At 41.9% G+C, this 18391-nt stretch overlaps 1 long non-coding RNA gene across 1 annotated transcript in view; it reads right to left on the bottom strand.

Moving 5' to 3' along the window:
• LOC140698146 (uncharacterized) overlaps positions 1-18391 on the bottom strand; it is a 338999-nt gene that overhangs the window by 70796 nt on the left and 249812 nt on the right. Inside the window, exon 4 of the long non-coding RNA XR_012075679.1 lies at positions 17385-17444. This is a non-coding gene — a long non-coding RNA (uncharacterized lncRNA). The remainder of the gene's footprint in view (positions 1-17384; positions 17445-18391) is intronic.

The raw sequence follows: 18391 nt of genomic DNA, 5'->3' as shown, positions 1-18391 counted from the left end.
CAGAGAAGTAACAGTTTGCATTGTGTTCACTGCTTATAAAATGCTCTCATTTTGTCTAACACACTTCCAAATCATACAGCAAAATCACAAAGAACCATATTTAAAGTCTGATATAAACAGGGATCTTATGATTTAAAGAGAAAGAACTGAAAATTAGGGGAACCGGCTCATTCATGAAATGAAGACCATGCAACCATTTAAGGACTAGACGAAGTGTATTTTAACATTAGAAATTGTGCAGGGCACGTTGTTGAGTGATACAGCAGTTTAGGGAGCAGCCCGCATGGTGTGATGCCACGTTTATGAACGAGCACGCATTCTCCCATAACCAGAAAAAAAAATGTAACTACTTAAATTTGAAAATCAAAATAAACTCCTTTCCCCATGCTGGCCAAAACACCACCAAAGCCCACATTCTGTTAGTTTCTAATGACTGTCTCCTGTCCTTGCCAGTAGACTCTATGAGGGCCCTGCTCATGCCTCTGCATCACTTTATCCCATTCCTTAGCACAGGGACTGGCATGTGGCGTATTTTTAAAAGGAAAAGGTTTTGTTTCTTTGTGTTAATAATGAATGTGTGCATATGTAATGTCATACCTAGTCATTTAGACTCATCTGTCCTCAGTTTTCCTAGCTGTGAAGTGCCAGATAAGAGATTTTCATTCACCAGTCTGTAGTCAGTGGAAACTTTGTTCATCCGATAATCTTTACTTTTGGAGTTTCTTCTTAAGACAATTAAACAACAGAAATTACCCATGTGTCCTGAGTTCCCATCTACTCCACCCCCATCACAGAGAATAAGCCTTGCTGTTGCTATGCCACTGGAGAAGCCAGAGCTGAAGGTCCCAGCTCTCGGGGGCCAGGGCACCACACTGTCCCTTTGCTTCCCGCCTGTGATGAGATGACACCATCCTCGCTGTCTGCTAAGCCCCCCTTCCTTACCCACTCACTTGATCCACCTCCCACTTCCCAAGAGGATGTGAATGGACTGTGTTGTAACTAGTCCTTGGGCAAATGCATTCTCTGATTAACAAACAGGAAAAATCCCTTCGAAGAGATGTACAAAATAAGAGGAAACAAGCAGGGCGGGGGCTTACCCAGGGCAACTAAAGGCAGTGGAACTCAGTGGAATTCAAACCTTAGTCCAGAAGTGCAAGAAGAGATCATAGCAGAATATAGCACGGAGAAAAAGAAAATTGTTAATAAGACCACACACACATACCATCAAATGATGGGAAGAAGGAGAAAGGTTTGGAAACATCGTGTGGGTTAAGCCAAGAGACATCAGTTAAAACAAAACTATGTAGCAGGCACCAGAGGAGGTCTCCTATTTGATGCTGTCAGTAGCAGACTCGATAAAGCATTCAGAATAAACAAAAAGAGTTAAGTGCGAGGAAAACCTTTTGTGGCAAATTCTTTGTGGCGGACACACCCTTCTTCCCAAATCTGTTTTGAATATTTAATGCAGAGGCTTAAATATTGGTGTCCAGCTTTCATATCCTGTTCCATCCTTGTCCGGATTTCAAAAGGAAAAAGAAAAAAGAAAAAAGACAATGTGGGGCAGGGGAAGTCTACCAGAATTCTTCTAAGATAGATATTTTTTTTTCTTCTAAGACACTTTTAACTTTCTTTTATGTTTTCAATTCACCATCTTTAAGATTCACACCATTTTTTTTCTCTTGAGCTCAAAGTCTTGCAGAAATGGCGCACACACAGGTGTTCTGCCTTTGCCTTCACTTCATTTGTGTTCAGCTTTGCTAAGCTTGCAGATACCAGTGTGGGGACACTTGGAGGGAATGCAAATGGCCACCAGCATTTTTATTGATCAGAAGGAACATGTTTAAACAATCCTCAACAGATTCACAAATTAGAGAAGTCCCCACATTAGAATTTCATTCCGTGAGCACTTCCTCCCCTGTAATTGCGTGCTTGCTCCTTCACAGTGCGGACGTTCTCCAGCGATGTTTAAATGCTGCAGCTGTTTTTCCCTGTGTTTGTCTCTTTTAGAGTAAACCATTAACTTGCCATTTCAATCTTCTAAAGATGCTAATGATTGACAAAACTTTATGAAACAGTGGCAAATTGGAAGAAAATGAGTGCCACGAACAAGGAACAGCTAAGCAGGACTCAGAGAAATTTGCCTTTGTGGGCTAACAGTGTAATTGACTGGTTAAATATATTATAAACAGGTTCAGTTTATACTCCCACTCCTCTCTCTTTTTTTCTTTCTTTTTTGTTCCCCTGAGACAAAGTTGTACATTCTCATGTCATTTGGCTTTGCAAGGGTTTCCCAATTTTTTTTCCAAAAACTTGAGGCATTTTTGTTTGGTTCTTTTAAAAATCCATGCCCTGAATACAGATGGTCTGGTAGGATAATCATCTTTGTCAGCAGGAAGTGGCACAAAACCTGTAGCTTTCTGTTTCCTCACTAGCAATGAGGGGCTCTCTTAATCAGTAGATGCCACGTTAAAATACCCAAGCGGCCCAGGAATCTAGGTAAACTGAACTTTTGTCTTCCTAATACTTGTGTATTTTAAACTGAGGCATAATTGACATACAGTAAATACACACACTTTATTGTAGAGTTGAGTGATTTCTGACACGTGTATATATACTGCTATCTTGAAGGAAGTCAGACTTTTTAAAAGTAGACTTTGAAGCATTCATTTTATAGCTCCTTTAATCCTTTGTAAAGGATCCATGATTCTAAATCTAAAATATGTCTTGTCCAGAAGAACGGGATTTTGAAACTGTAGCTGGGTAAGTTACTGAAGGAAAATTCAATGGGGTATGATGACCAGGGTTAAAAAATCAGCCACTTTTTCCTGGACTGAAATTTAAGTTACATAAGAGGTGCCAATTTTAGTTTTTCCCTAACGACCCTTGGAGCCCCAGTTCACAACTCTGTGTTCTGAAATAGAACACTAGCATCAGACAGAGCTAGCAAATCATTTATGTACTTACTTATTCATTTATTTCTTTATTTTCCTTGGGTCTGCAGCAGCTAAATGCAGGTATAACTGCTAATTAAAACAGCTTTTAGACATTATATTTTTCAATTAAGATGCAATTCACTAAAACAATTATAGGTTATTACAAAATCTCAAAGGGGACTTAAAATGCAATAGCACAAAATTAAGAAACCATAATTTGCTCAAAAGGGCCACCTTTATTTTGAAGTGTCGACTGGTGAACAGCATATGATCTCCAAAAAGTGTGGTGCTTATATCTACTCCTTACCCGTGTCTGACTAATAAAGTATTAAAATAAACTAAAAGGGCAATTTAGCAATGTGCCTCTGATGTTATTAAATCAGGGCCGAAGAATCACACACTTTATGCCAACTTGCCATAATTTATATTGCCCTGGTGAGAAACACAGGCTGGGATGGTTACCATCAACTTTTGGAAAAGAAGCACGTGCTATTATGAAGGCTTGTCTTCCTTCGGATTTGCTAACACACCCCTGTATGTACCCACATGTGGACACGTGCATCATTCTGGTGCATTTTTCTCCTGACAGAAGCTCATAGTGGGAAAATTTTCATTAGGCAAAAGCAGTGGGTGTCATTAAAAAAGAACAAGATTGGTATTGACTGTGGGAAGCAAAGGTCAGAGAGGGGCCTGCCTTTCCCGTTACTGCTCTTTTTCATATGTATCTAATCATTTCAGGTCCTGACGAGTCCTTTGTATGCGGAATTCCTGCTTTAAATGTTGTAATACATCACTCCAAGGTTCATCTCAAAGAATGTGCTTCGAAGGCTGTTCCAATTTTGCTGCCGTAAATTTATCATTTAAAGAAAATGCTGTGACATACAATATTTTAGTATCTTAAAAATGCAGGAGGGCTAACACAGAGGGCAAAGACGGAAAGAGAAGATGAGCAATAACCTTCATGGGTTGTTATTGGAGCTGGATTTCCCAGGGTGGCCAGAGAGATCAAAAGCAGTGGAGGATCCAGAAATAACAGAGAAGATCAGAGGAGAAGGCCTTCTTTCGGCACTGCCCTGCTGCTAGGACGATGTCTGAGGCAGAGGCCCCAGGGGGCAGGAGCTGCAGCCCAAGGCCTGGTCCAGAGCCCATTTCTCCTCTCAGATTGCCGGCAGTGCTGCCTTAGCATCTCACTGCCCCTCCTCCTGCCAGGCTCTGTGCCCAGAAATGCACACCCGGGGGTCTCAGGCTATGTCTCACGCCCACCTCCTGTCTTATCAGCAGGACAGAGTGGCTGGTTATTGTCTCTGGTCACTTCCCAAATACCCAAGAAATTAAAAACCAGTGCAGTCGGCTCAGGCCAAGTCCTGCAGTGGCAGTGCATCGCCTCCCCAAGAAGAAGTCTGTGGCCCCGAGAAGCCAGCGGTGATGTCAGCCAGCCTGGGTGTCTGTCCTCCGAGCCATGCACTCGGAGAAGATCTTACTCTCCGTGCTTCAGCGGCCTCATCTGTGAGATCGCAGACCTGCTTCATGATGTCTGGACAAATCCACCACATGCCACAGGCAACACGCTTGGCACAGGGCCTGTCACAAAGCAAGGACCCAGTGCGTTACATCTCTCTCCCCGTCCCCCAATCATCTCCCAGTACCTTATCTGTCTTTACCGTCCTACAGCCCCAGGCAATTTGTGGACGCGTCGATATACCCGTGGGGAGGGAGATTGGCTCCTTCTGCCCAAATCTTAAGGGTTTTGACGCAGGAGGCTTGCAGCTCTAACCAACTTTGACAAGCACACATTTTAGCACAGGGGTAGAGATGTGGATGTGACTGATACCCACAGCTATCTCCACATCCACACCTGTATCTGCATCTGTATCTGTACCTCCCTTTCTTGTTCTAAACTCCCCAGGGATCAGATCCTGGATTGGCCTGTATATTTCATAGTGAGTAGAAGGGAAGGGGACACTAAGCATGGATTTTGGGGGAAACAAAGAATCCAAATTGAATTCTGCTATCTTTGTGAGATGGAGGAAAGGTTATATTCCCAGGGCTGGTGTTAGAGTTCACAGACTGGATCGTAAATGAATTAGATGGATAACAAAATAAAAACATGTAAAAAGCCCTCTCTCCAATATGCAGAATACTCTTATCCTTACAGTGAAAATATCCCCATCTGAATGTATAAGTAGAATGCTCTGATATTTGAAAGTGTGATGTGCAGAAGCGTCAGGAAGTCTCCAGTGTTTAGATACATTTCTAACTCATCTTATTCCCACTTCATGGATGAGGGAATTGAGGCTGAGAGAACAAAGTGCCAGCCAGAAGGAAAGTGGCGGATCCAGCTGGGGGTCAAGATGATCCTTCTGGAACTCAGTCCGTAAGACAACTGCTCTCCTAAGGAGTCTTCACTCTGTCAGGCTTAGTGCTAAGATCCTGGGCCCCAGAATCAATTAGATGCTGGTTCTGATCCCAATTTCCTCTTACCGTCATACAGCCTACTAAGCTCTGCCGCCCTGGGGACTTCCGCTTCTCCATCTGGAGAGCAGAAATGACACTGTTTGCCCCTGAGGCTTTTGTGAGCATGAGATTACAGAGCATTTGCAAGAATGTGTTTTGCCAAGTTTGGCGCACGCTTCGTGCTTTTAACAAATGCTGCTTTCACTGCTTTCCCTTTGGACAGTGCTTTGGATAAATACAGTAAACCTCACCCCATTTCTCAGATTAGCCTGCCTGGGCCACAGCTGCCGACAGCTTGCATGGCTTTCTGTTCGATAAAAGAGGCACGTGGGAGATTTATCACCCACATGTGACAAATGGGCCCTTTCCCTTCTCATTAGCTTGTGGCAGGCCAACAGACTGAAATTACAACCCGTCATCTCTCTGGATGACCTCTGAGCTATGGATCCTTGCCATAATGAATATTCCATCTGTAGGACATGTACCTGCCAATTTCAGAGATCAATACTGTCCTTTCTGGTGGTCATTACAGGAACTAGTAACATCACCCCTCAAACAGCTGCTTGAGTCAGAGGGAAGCAATTCATTCTGTCCAGTGCAAACACACCTTGGCATTTTTGTTGGGAAATACAACAAGCTCAGGGAGTCACTTTCTCTGAAGAGCATTTCCTAGTGGAAGGACTGTACACTCAAGGCAAGTTTGAGTCAGTCATTCGTATGGTCACTGAACTTTAAAAAAAAATTTTTTTTAACCACCCATGGTATGTCAGACTCGGTACTAAGCACAATAGCTACAGTCAGTGCTACCTGGGATGGGCACACACAGGCACACACACTTACCTTATGTGCGCGCACACACATAGGTGTGCATGCATCTCTCACTACATGTGGCAGAACCGCCGATTTGCACAGATGACATGCACGTAAACAGCTACTAAATGACCAAGTGTGTTATATGTCAAGAGGGAGAGAGAGGAATAAGCTATAAAAATCTAGACGAGAAGAGAAAACACCACTTCCACATCGGATATACCAGAGATGCCTTCATAGAGGGTGAAGTTTGGGAAGAACGTGGACAAATGCACATGAGGAAACAGAGGGTGTTGAAGAGAGAAGAAAAAGCTTAAGAGCGAAACGTGACTATGCAACGGTGGGCAGACTGGCTTTGGTACAAACAAGAGCAGGGGCTTGTCTCCCTTATCTTTGTTTCCTGGCACCTTTTGGCAGCACGTAGTAGGTGCTCATTAAAGGTTTGCTGAATGAGAGTAGCTGTGGATAGACGAAACAAGGCTTGGGGACAATTTTTTTTATAATGACTTAAGAGTTACAGATCTGATCCCTGGGAAGTTCAGAACAAGAAGGGGAGATACTGGCTATGGGTAATGGATCTAGATGTCAGTCACATACAAATTTCTCCCCATGCTGAAATACGTGCTTATCAAGCACATATTTAGAAGTATACAGTATTTGAATGACAAGGTTACTTCATTTCATTTAAAATGTGGTCCAAAGTTCAACCTTATATTGCAGAGGGAAACTGCCCAGAAGGTCTACCTGCTTCAGTAGGAAGATGCCCCTTTCTGAGCTGTCAATCCAACTTGTGCTCTGAATCTCAGTGTTTTGGAAGAGTCTTCATTCATTTCCGGCTGTTCTTTGAATGTGTGAAGGCCTTTGTGCTGGAAGACGCTGAGATTCTCTAAGGCTGACCCCATCATCAGTGAGCACGGGGCAGGCCCCTGAAGCAATCCCCATCTGGTGTGCCTGGGAAGTGGGATGGACGCAGCCTGGAGGTGAGGCGGGGTGAAGGGCAGCACCCTAGTGGGCACTCAGCCTTTGACCTATGTTCCCATAAAACTGCACTGGTGGCAGCCTGATCTTTGGAGCTGGTCATGACTTTGTTGAAAGAAGGACTTTGAAAGAAGGCATGATAAAAGTCTTCCACAGCAGCATGTAAATCAGTGGAGTTAGAACACTCTCTCACGCCATATACAAAAATAAACTCAAAATGGCTTAAAGACTTAAATATAAGACAAGACATGATAAATCTCCTAGAAGAGAACATAGGCAAAACATTCTCTGACATAAATTTTAGCAATGTTCTAGGGCAGTCTACCCAGGCAATAGAAAGAAAAGCCTAATTAAACTTAAAAGCTTTTGCACAGCAAAGGAAATCATAGGAAAACAAAACCACCACCTATGGAATGGGAGAAAATATTTGCAAATGATGTGACTGACAAAGGCTTAATTTCCAGAATATATAAACAGCTCATGCAACTTAATAACAACAACAGAAAAAACCAAACAATCCAATCTAAAAATGGACAGAATTAAACAAGCAACTTTCCAATGCAGACATACAAATGGCCAATAGGCGCATGAAAAAATGTTCAGTATCTCTGATTATCAGAGAAATGCACATCAAAACTACAATGAGGCCTCACCTCACACCAGTCAGAATGGTCATCATTAAAATGTCCACAAATGATAAATGCTGGAGAGGGTGTGGAGAAAAGGAAACCCTCCCACACTGTTGGTGGGGATGTCCTTTGGTGCAGCCATTACAGAAAACAGCATGGAGATTCCTCAATAAAACTAAAAATAGATTTACCATGTGATCCAGGAATCCCACTCCTGGGTATAGATCCAGAGAGAACTCTAATTAAAAAAGATACATGCACCCCAATGTTCATAGCAGCACTATTCACAATAGCCAAGACATGGAAACAACCTGTATGTCCATCGACAGATGACTGGATAAAGAAGTTGTGGTATATTTATACAATGGAATACTATTTAGCCATAAAAAGAATAAAATAACGCCATTTGCAGCAACATGGATGGACCTGGAGATGGTCATTCGAAGTGAAGTAAGCCAGAAAGAGAAAGAAAAATACCATATGACATCATTTACATGTGGAATCTGAAAAAAAGAGATAAAAATGAACTTATTTACAAAACAGAAGCAGACTCACAGACATAGAAAACAAAACTTATGGTTACCAGGGGGAAAAAGGATGGGTAGGGATAAACTGGGAGATTGAGATTTGCAGACACTAACTACTATATTTAAAATAGACAAACAACAAGTTTATACTGTATAGCACAGGGAACTATATTCAATATCTTGTAATAACCTATAATGAAAAAGAATATGAAAATGAATATATGTATGTAGATATATGACTGAAACATTATGCTCTATACCAGAAGTTGACACAACACTGTAAACTGACTATACTTCAACTAAAAAAAATAAGTAAATAAATAACTCTAAAATTTTTTTAAAAAGTCAGTGGCAAGTAGAAGAAATCTGACTCAAACTAACCTGGGGGGCGGGGGAAGGTTAAAGAGTATGTACTTTCTCACATAATGAGAAAGTCTGAGGTTGGAGCCAAATGTCTCCAGTGACTTTAAGAACACTGTCATCTCCCTCTCTTCTCCTCCATGTCTCTTCTCCTTCTTCCTCTCCCTTTCTCCCTGTCTTGGCTTTGATTCTCTCAGAGGGGTGCCCCCTGTCTTTCTCCCATAGTTAGGCATTCTCCTTGTCACTGGAAAAGACAGACACAGGCATACCCAGCTCCAGACTTCCGTTAGCTTAGCTTCCTGAGCCTGGAGGACATGGAGAACATACTTTGTCTGCACACAGTCCAGGCTGGTGACAGACTTGTCATTGTGCACTCACTGAGGACACTGAGATGGGGTATCCTGACTGTCCAGACCTGGGTCACATGTCCATACTCTGGCAAACAAGATACTATGATTGGCTGCCAGAGCAGAAGGACAGGTCCCAAAAAAGATGTCAGGAGTGGGAGGCTGTTACTAAACACAAGATGAGAAGGAGCCTGCCATATGAGAAATGGGGGAAAGACTCTGGTAGCCAGCTGACTATGGTGAACAGTGAAGTAAAAAACATTTTCAGAGTCCTTGCTAATTTGGTAAGGATAGCAGGTTAGAAATAGAGCTAGAAAAACAAAGCTCTGGGCATAACCACAATATTCCAGCATGTGACAGAGTGGCCTGATTTTGGAGCAAAGTCAAATCAGGATCTTCTGAAACGTGCAGTCCATATTCAATATTAACATTTTTTAAAGCCACACTTAATTGCTACAGCTTTTGCTACAGGCATAGTCTTGTGTTCATGATGTAAACAGTAATGATGATGATATTCTCAGGTCAAAAATATACCGTAAGTCAGATGGGCTTAATCATAATGGCTGTGCATCCTCAAACCCTATTGTGGTCCATGGAAGGAGACAGGAAATGAGGCTTGGTAGGACAGGATCAGGGTGGAAGGAGCTGACTTGGCTTTTAGCAATGACACTCAAGATACTGAGCATCAATGCTATGCCAAACCTTGTCCATGTCTTTTTATATTAAGTTCTTATTCAATCCTTCAGAACTTCCACCAGGGAGAGGCTTTTATCACTTCTGAAGAGAAGACTGAAATGCAAAGAAGATTTTCCTGTATAAGGTCCAAGAGTAACCAGGTTAAAACCTATTTTGCCACAAGCAAACAAAAGCTAGCAGCAAGAGCACAGGATGTCATGACATGTCCTTCCAATGCAGTCAGCATTATTAGAATGGGAAGACAAGGTGCTTTAGGAACACAAAGGGGTGAGCAAAAAATGCTGCTGGTCTTGAAGGGTATATAGTATTAGCAGGAGTGAGCAGAGGAAAAGGAAAGGCTACACATGGGGAATGACATTGGAAAGCCCAAGGTTTTGATCAGATATTCCTTTGTGAGCATCTGACCCCAAAGGTACTTGGGAAATGCACATTAAAGGAGTAAGTGAATGGTGAATGAATGAATGAAAACTTCTTCATTCAGCATTTTTTACTTATAAACCTTTATTATTAATTCACATGATATATTATGTCTGCTTGAGTCTTGAGGAGTTGAACAGATCAATATGTTCCTCATCTCATTTCCACAAAGCTTTCCACAAGACTGAAGTCGAGAGTGTGTGTGGGGGTGGGGTGGGGGGTGGTCTCATCCCTGCCCCTCCATAGCTCCTCCTAAGGGGTTTGTAAATCTCTGCCTATGCACCAAAATCCTTGTGTCTGACAAAGGAAAACTTCCTGTGAATTATAATTTGGATATTTTTTCAATATAGGGCAGTCAGAATGAAGCTTTGTGGTGGCCGCTTAATTTGGAGGGCATTAATTTTAGCCCTGCAAAGGACCAGTGGCACGAAAACAATTAGGATCTTTTGTCAAGTTAATTAAATTTTACTAAGTGTAGTAATCTCAGTGGGCTTCGTACACCAGAGGTAAAACTAATTAAAAAGCAAATTCTTCCTAGTCTAATAAGGATTTCTAACTCGGGTAGCTGAGGAGTGTTGTGCATACTGATATTCAAAACTAATTTATAATAAGATGAGGGCAAACCCTTAAATGGCTCAGTTCTGTTGAAGGCTCACTGGAGAATGCCAATAAATATGTTAAATTGGAGGCGGCCACTTAAAGAAAGGAAGGCAGATTGGCAAACCTTGCCGGGCTCAGGAGAAAGATGGATCCTGCTTAGATAAGTTAGGATGGGAAAGCCCATGGAAATGAAGTATCCAGGTTGTATCTAAAAAGTGCCATTTTCCCTCTCAGGTTCCTTCTTTTCATTAAGGGCAGGCTGAGCTAATGGCAATTGCTTTTCCTGCAGTACTCTTTTCTTGGAAAATTACATGGAGCAAGAATGTTTAGCTCACAACGATTCAAATCAGTAGTTAATCCATTCCAAGTCTTCCATTGCACTGATAGACCCATTTTCAAGATGAGGCCATTGAAAAAGGCTTAAAAAAAAAATCACTCTATTCCAGAAATTAGCAGAGTATTAAGATGGCAATCCAAAATGGCTCTGTCTTAGCCTTTTCTTTAGAACCCACCGGCACAATTTCTACCTCCTGTCACATGTGTATGAATATTTGTGGTTGAGAAATTCGAAATGATTGTTGAATCACAATGGGCAACCTTCACATAAACGTGGGCACACTTCAATTGACATGCTATTACTCGCCCATTGATTGAAAGTGGCAGATACCTGCTAACAATTTTCCTCATTTCTCTGTCTCATTTCACACCCTGTGGTCTGGCTCTGGCCCTCATATCCCACTGACTTTGGCACGTGCTGCCCTCCTAATCACCAAATCTAATGGCTTTTCTTGGTTGCTCCCACCTTCAACCACGCTGGGTCATTTGTCACATGGACCACCCCCTTCCTCCAGACCTACGCTGCTTTATTTAGTTCTGCGACACTGCTGCGAACACAGCAGGACCTGCTGGGAACAAGCAATAGTAAAGTCTCTTTCCGAGAAGGGGGGCTTCTTGCTTAGTTTTGCTCAGCAGGTACACCAAGATCTGCCTGACAATGACAAGTGATACTTGATAGCTACAATAAAACTGGAATATTTCCTTGTCCCATATCATTTTAGTATTTGCATTATGTAAGTAATACCTGCCCATTTTAAAACAACTGGGAAGAGCAGAAAAGCAAAAGGAAAAGAAAAGGTGCATAGAACTAAACCATAACTTCATTATTTCCTTCTTTTCTTCCTTCTATCTTTCCTTCATGGTCTTAATGCAACACACATATCTATAATCATCTCTGTCATGTAAGACCTAGCCTGAGCATTTTTTCATGTCACTAAATGTATTATATGCAATTCAATAATGTGGAAAGAACGTGGACTTTTTCACTTGACACATTTGGTTTTAAATTCCAGATTTACCTAATTATGTAATGCTAGGCATGACTTTTTTTTTTTTAAAGTCTAGGTTCTTTGTAAACTAGGGATGATGAGGACTATATCTTAAACTTGATAATAGGATGACAATGGTTAATGTTTAAAACTTGTGTTGCTGTGTTGCTGGTATTATCATCACCATTTGGAATTAAAAAATACACTGTCCAATGGTTCACAATATTTCATGTTGATATTCCATAATTTATTTGAGTTCATCACTACTGTTAAACCTTTAATTTCTTCATTAGTTTCTCATACTAATAATTCTGGAATGAATATGTTCATACCTTCATTATTAAAAATTTCTACACAAAGAATATACAAGTTACTCCCTAGGAAGTCTGCACCAATTTCTCCTCCTGCCAGTTGTGCCCGAGAGTGTTTAATCTCCTCTCAGCACTTCTGGCTACCTTGGTGTCTTCCATAGGAAGAGGTAGGGCCATGCTAGCACTATAGCCACAATAAAGAACCAACTGTCCCACCAGAAGTCCTCCAGTCAAGGCTTCTGCCCAAGACTCAAAAACCTTTACTCCAACCAAGGGTGACTAACCAGCCTATACCTTTTAAGGAAACACCACTTTTTACAAGATTCTACCAGTGACTCTGATTAACTGCTCCCAGTTCTTCAACGTCACTTCTCGCTCCTCGCTCTGACATTTATGGAGGCCAAATGCTCTATCCTGTGTGCTCATCAGTTCTATTCAACGAGCACGACCGAGATGCAATGCCCCACACCCTGTCCTCGTCTCTGAGGATACAAGGTAAGTATGTACAGCATTTTCCTTTGAAACACTCGCTATCTGATTGGGTGGGGATCCACAGAAATAGGCTCATCACTAATGACACTCCAAAGTGACAAGTGATACGACAAGTGGGGAGGCATTGGGACACTGAAGGCGAGAGGTAAGAAGTAAAGCAGGTGATCAGACAGGAATGCTTTTCACTTGAGCTGGGCCTTTACTGTTGAGGGTAGTACTGCGGGTAGGTCTTATCCTGAGTAGACTAGGAAGCCGAGCGTCGGAAACAGTTTAGACCCCTCCCATGCTGGGGAATGAATCTCCTCCAGTTTGAGTGGCTGGATTGGACCTGGTTTGGAGGAGATGTGATGAGAAACGAGGCTGAACCAGTAGGGAAATCATATCAAAGGGCAGCGCTGAAAGCCACTCTAAAGGGTCTGGATTTTATTATCTCTGTGTTGGAGAAATATTGTAGATTTTGATGGAATTTGTCTTGTCCATCAGTGGCTTAAATGGACTGAGATATTTCTCTCAGCCATGGTGATTTTGGTGAAGCTAAGAGAGTCAGTTCACTCATCTAAAGCTAAGGGGAGGGTGCTGCTGCCTGTCTGAACTCACAGTTTGGTGGGAGAATCGTGTGGCTTTACCATAAAATAAGCAAAAGCAAAGCTACGTATAAGGTAACACTTTCTTCCAGGAGCGTTACACAAAGGGAAGATCCTAGGGGGTCTGCCATCGCAGGCTTTTAATGATTGCAGGGCAGTAAGCTAATTACTGTGTTTTATCTTCTTCCTTCATAGAGCTTCAAGCTGAATGAGTAAACTTAGGAAATTAATTTAGGGCCACGAACAAACAAAGCTACCAAAAGAAGAGACATATTAGGGTGCCCAAACTTTGCATGTTAAATTTGGCTTTCCTTCCCAAACCCAAAGGCCCTTTATTTGTGCTCGTGGGCTACCAGGAAAGCCAGTGTGGGGAAACGCTGCTCAGAGTCAGCGTTCTAATACTGTCAACATTGCTCTGATACAAACATTCTAATCCTGCCTCTATGACCTTGGCAAGTCATTTGGCCTCCTTAAGACTCAGTTTTTCCCCTCTGGCTTTGATGGCTTGGATTCAATTCTTGGGTCCAACAGTCAACCCATTAGCCACTGTAGCCTATCCAGTCCAGTAAAAACTTGAACCCTATTGATCCAGTGCCTCTTTTTATAGCACATAGTTTATAAAATTCCCTTTATCATCCTGAAATGAAATTCATAAATAAATTATCTATATATATAATTTTTGTAAACCAGCAAAATGTCCTAATTGTGATAAAGAGAAATTAAAGAAAGTAGGTTATAACAAAGTAATAACTATTCCCCACAAGTTATTATTGTTAAAGATTAATAACTGTTTCCCATAAGTTAAGTTATAATGTCTGACATGACATTATAAGATATAATGAGGTATTAAGATACGTCCATACATAAAATCGCCATGAATGAGACAGCCAAAAACGCAGACTGAAACAGATATATTACACCAGCAGCATAAACACCAACAGGGGGTATTTCTGTACCTAACATGACTTTCCAAAAAGTAAAGAACTCTGTTGTTTTTTTTTAATTGAGGTATAATTGACTTGGTATGATTTTAAAAATCTACCTTCCCCAATTTACACAGAAGTGGTATTCCTGAGAAGTTCAGTAGATTTTAAAGCAATGAGATAGACTCCACTCCATATATAAAATGGACTTGAATCTAGGTACCAATAGTTATAAAGAGGCTTTAATCTACCTAACTACCTGGTGGACTTTCAAAAGTCACGAGGAATGCTCAGAACTGTTCTTGCATCATTACCTCGACCCCCACCCATTCAAATATCCATACCCCTCATCATCATAAAACACACACACTGCGGTGCTTTCTCGGCTGAATACCACAAGTCCAGTGTCTTGCTCGAACCATTACTTAAATCAGCATTTCTGAGGTTGAGTGTGCTAAATTCTGTAACGTTAAGCATTCTGTAGGATTCCTGACTCCCAGGGAATTGGTTTGTCTAAGACCTGCTATTATGGGCTGAACTGTGTCCCCTCCGGAATTTATACATTGCAATTCCAACCTCCAGTACCTCAGAAAGTGACTGTACTTGGAGAAAGGGTTGTTAAAGGGGTAGTTACGTTAAAATGAGGTCATTAGGGCAGGCCCTAATCCAGCAGGAGGGGTGTTCTTATAAGAGGAGATTAGGACAGAGACGCAGAGGGTAGACCAGGTGAAGACCCGGGGAGAGGAAGGCCTTCTACAAGGCGAGGCAAGAGGTCTCAGAGGAAGCCCACCCTGCTAAGCCTGTGCTCGCAGACGTCCACAGTATCCAGAATTGTGAGAAAGCACATTTCTGTTGTTAAAGCTGCCCAGTCTATGGTTCTTTGCTGTTGTGGCCTTTGCAGATGAACACACCTACTTTTCCATTACTACTACGATTACTATCGCAACTTTAATTATTACGACTCCACACCCACCACTGTGACCCCCACCCCCACATCACTCTTAGCACTATTTACTGCACTTTAACAACAGTGTTTTGTTTGTTTGTTTTTAATAGTACTAACCGTCCTCGTAGCAAGCAGCTAAGGAAGCCAAGCCTCTGCCTGGACCACTCAGCTACCAAGTGACAAAACTGGGGTTAGACCCAAATACAGCCCGACCCCACAGCCCATGTTCTCTACTTCTGTACTGTATTTTCCGTCGTGTTCAAGTGAACCATGCTTGAGGTACATCAAATGTTTGGAATCAAAAGTCTGAAACCTCTTGGGCCACTGTTAGGGATTTCACCTATGAATATTCTGATTGTGAGGAATTTTTTCAGAGATCTTGGCCAACTCTGCAACAGATAATCCTGAGATGGCAGGCACTTATCAATCATTTATAACATATTATAAGCGGTATTGACTGATTTCAAGGTCAAGTTCCCTGGGATCAAATTCCAGTTCTTTCATTTACAAACTTCTCTTGACCTCTCTGAGGCTCAGTTTCCTCATCTGTAAAATGAAAGTTCCCATCTCATAGGGTGATTTTGTGGTTAAAATTAATTAATTCATAAAGAGTTTAAAACAGGGTTACAAAATGAGAGGTGAGTATAAACTACCTAGGGACATTACAAATGCCATCTCATTAGTCCTTACAGCAATTGAGAGAATTCTGCCCTCGCTGACGTTCAAATCAAAGTTCAGAGAAGTTTTGTAATTTTCTCAATGTCGCACAGCTAGTAAATGGAATATCTGTGTGACTCCTCAGTCCTCGTCCTTTCCAAATGCTCCATTCCTTTTCTCAAATATTTCCAAAGATCTTCTACATATTATAAAGAAGTAACACTGTCCCTCTCCTTCCCCTGCCCTACAAATAACCTCTATTCTTTCTGACAAATGATGTATCTAGCTTTTTCATGGCAAGGTGAGATATGATATAAAGCTCCGAGGTTGTGTGGTGTGTGGCTGTTTTCTATTTTGCTGCAGAAAACACTCATGGGTTAGTTTATTCATTCAAACCAGAAATAGATCCCTGCAGCACAGCATTTCATATGCCCCACAAAAATGTGTAGATGTAAAAGGGAAAATGTAATCTATCACCTGGATTTTTCTTTTGCTGTCTGGTGCCAAGTACTTGAAGATATTGAAACATCTATATGCTCAACAAAGAAAAAAATGTTTGGAAAAAGCACCATATTTTTTACTTTCCATTCAGATGCACATACCCAGGTCTTTAAAGGAGTTAAAACCTTCTTACCTTAATCTGAAGGTCACGTTGCACATGGAACTTGGCTGTGTCCACACCAGAGCACCGGAAATCACCGTATTTTGGTTGCATGAGAGAATTGTCTCCATCCCCCGCCCCCTGCCCCCCACCAGGCAGTGTAGGAATGTATTCACCACCAGATTAAAACCAACATCAATTTGAATCTTTGCTCTACTGCGCTCTAAGTTCTGTGAATATTAATGGAAATTTCTTTGTTGGATGGTTGGCTGCTTAAATTCATCTGCCCTTTTTCGGTTGGAGTCATTCAGGCAATTAATGCTAAGCATGTGCTCACTCAAATAGGGGCCAGGTGTAGGGCACAGGCGTGCAGGCAGTGTTGTGTGTCTAAAGGTCAGACTTTGGAAATCCAGGACAGGAAAGATGGTAAGGCATCACACCAAGATCAGTAATTCTGAATATATTTTAGGTGCAAAGTGATACCAAGGCAGCAGACTTTTTATTTTTGAACGATAACCTTCAAATCCTAGATCTAAAACCACCTGCCTCTGGGGTTTCACCTATTGCTTTTATGCTGCCAATGCAGTCCAGGTGGCTCTTGTGGACTGCATCATTGCATCCACAGTGCGATGTAAGGTGTTGCCAGGAACACCAGTGGAGCAGGGAATAAGCATGAAGATCTGGGTGAGAAATTCAATTATCCCACACAATCACTGCGCAGCCACAGACCAATTTCTTAACCTCCATGCGCCTCTGTGTCCTCACTGTAAGATGTAAACAATAATGGTTCCTACCTTGTGGGGATGTCTGAGGTTTAGATGTCTTCTTAGAAGTGAAGTTCTTGGAAAAAATGCCTGGAACAGCATAAACACAGTTGCTGGTTATTATTTTCAGAGAGAGTTGGACCAACTAAACCACTTCAAAACAATGTCAAAATCAGAAGGATTAAAAATATTTACTTTCTAAGTCCACCTATCCAAATTAATTTGCCTGTTGCCACGGTACCTTTTGAGACAAAGAGGATGATCACAAGGGTCAGGCTGGGTTTGAATCCAGGCTTAATGGTTCACTAGTGGATGGTTTTGGGGGGAATTGAACTTCTCTGAATTTCTTTGAACCTATTTTCTCACCTAATATGACAATGATAACACTTGCCCATGGTATAAGACTTCAGCAAGGGCTTAAAAAGCAAAATATATTGCACTTTATAAATAGCAATTTAAATAAAGGATGCAGATCAACCCTCTCAGCCACTTTTCTCATCAGCTCCTGAGAGGCAGAATATTTCTTCAAATACATAACTAATTCCCAGAAAGTTCCTGTCCTTCTATCCTGCAGCACCTTCACACACGTGGTCAATTTTCTGCAGCACCTTTCCCCTCGCTTCCTGTCCAGCACAGCCTACTCCCTCTTTGATACTGTAGTTTGCTTTTGAGAGAAGAATGGAGAAGCAAAGCTATGAAGAATGCCCTGCTTTTCGGTCAGATCCGGGGGGGATTATAGCTGTGGGGACGGAACACCAGTAGAGTGGCTAAGAACACAATTTGGAAGCTGAGCAAAGAGGAGTCGTCACAGGCAGAAGGCTTGTCTTGGCCTAAACAGCTTAGGGTCCAGGCCATTCCCTCAACTGCCAATCACTGAACAGCGCAAATGTCCTCTTGTGACACACACACTGCACACCAGCTGTGGGGAATGTAAACTGGTATGACTTTCCTGGAAAGACATTTGGCGATAGGCAGCAGCAGCCTTAAAAATGTTTGTGACATTTGACACGTGATTCCACTGACAAATATCAATGCAT

The sequence above is a fragment of the Vicugna pacos genome, chromosome 9, assembly GCF_048564905.1.
Source record: "Vicugna pacos chromosome 9, VicPac4, whole genome shotgun sequence".
NCBI classification, from domain to species: domain Eukaryota; kingdom Metazoa; phylum Chordata; class Mammalia; order Artiodactyla; family Camelidae; genus Vicugna; species Vicugna pacos.
Note: the sequence above shows the minus strand (reverse complement) of the source record. Positions and strands in the feature narration are given on the sequence as shown.